The 993-nt window shown below is 32.9% G+C and overlaps 1 non-coding gene across 1 annotated transcript; it reads right to left on the reverse strand.

The window, feature by feature from the left end:
* Nucleotides 1-360: 360 nt before the first annotated feature.
* On the reverse strand, nt 361-433 carry TRNAE-CUC. Its single transcript has one exon. It is a non-coding gene; the product is annotated as a tRNA-Glu (tRNA).
* Nucleotides 434-993: the final 560 nt, after the last annotated feature.

A 993-nucleotide genomic window follows, 5' to 3' on the forward strand; every position in this document is an offset into this window, starting at 1 on the left:
CATCTCTTACTGTGTATATTAGTAGCTTCTTCCACGTTGTTGCATTGTAGTATTTCACTGTTTATCCATTTCTCAGTTGAGAGACATTTCTATTCCAGTTTTTGGCAATTATGAATAAAGTTGCCATAAACATTCACATACAGGTTTTATTGTGTAAACATAAATTTTCATTTTACTTGGAGTGATGGGATTCCTTTGTCATTCTGATAGATGTCTAGCAGTATTTAATTTACATTTCCCTAATGACTAATGATGTTGAACATCTTTGCAAGTGCTTATTTCAAATCCAATTCACATATCTTTTTTCTTTCATTCTTTCTTTCTTTCTTTTTTTTTTTTTTTTTGGTTTAGTAGGCTCCATGCCCAACATGAGACTTGAACTCATGACCTTGAGATTGAGAGTCACACACTCCACCAAATGAGCCAGCCAGGCACTCCAGTCCATGAATCTTCTTTGGCAAAGGGTTTGATCAAAGTTTTTGCCCATTTTTAAAGCTGGGTTGTTATTTTGAACAGAAAGAACAAAGTTTAAGGATTCCTATGACCTGATTTTAAGTCTTATAAAGCTATAGTAATTAAGAGATTGGGGTATTGGGGAAAACAGACACACAGATCAACTGAACAGAATCCACAGTCCAGAAATACACTCATGTAAATATGGTCAATTGATAATTGGCAAAGGTGCACAGGCAATTCTGTGGAGAAAGAATGTTCTTTTCAACAAATAGTGCCAGAACAATTGAAATGTTAATATGCAATTATCTTCTGTGGCTTGTCTTTGACCCATACTTCACCCCGTATATAAAAACTAACTCAAAATAAATCTTAGACCTAAATACAAAGTTTAAAACAATAAAACTTTTAGAAGAAAACAGGACAAATCTTTGTGACCTTTACTCAAGAAAAGACTTCTTAGATACAAAAATCAAAAACACAAAACATAAAAGAAAAAATTGGTAAATGAGACTTGATCAAAATTCGACAGTTTTCTCT

Source organism: Hyaena hyaena, unplaced genomic scaffold, assembly GCF_003009895.1.
Source record: "Hyaena hyaena isolate Hyena2069 unplaced genomic scaffold, ASM300989v1 scaffold_726, whole genome shotgun sequence".
NCBI classification, from domain to species: domain Eukaryota; kingdom Metazoa; phylum Chordata; class Mammalia; order Carnivora; family Hyaenidae; genus Hyaena; species Hyaena hyaena.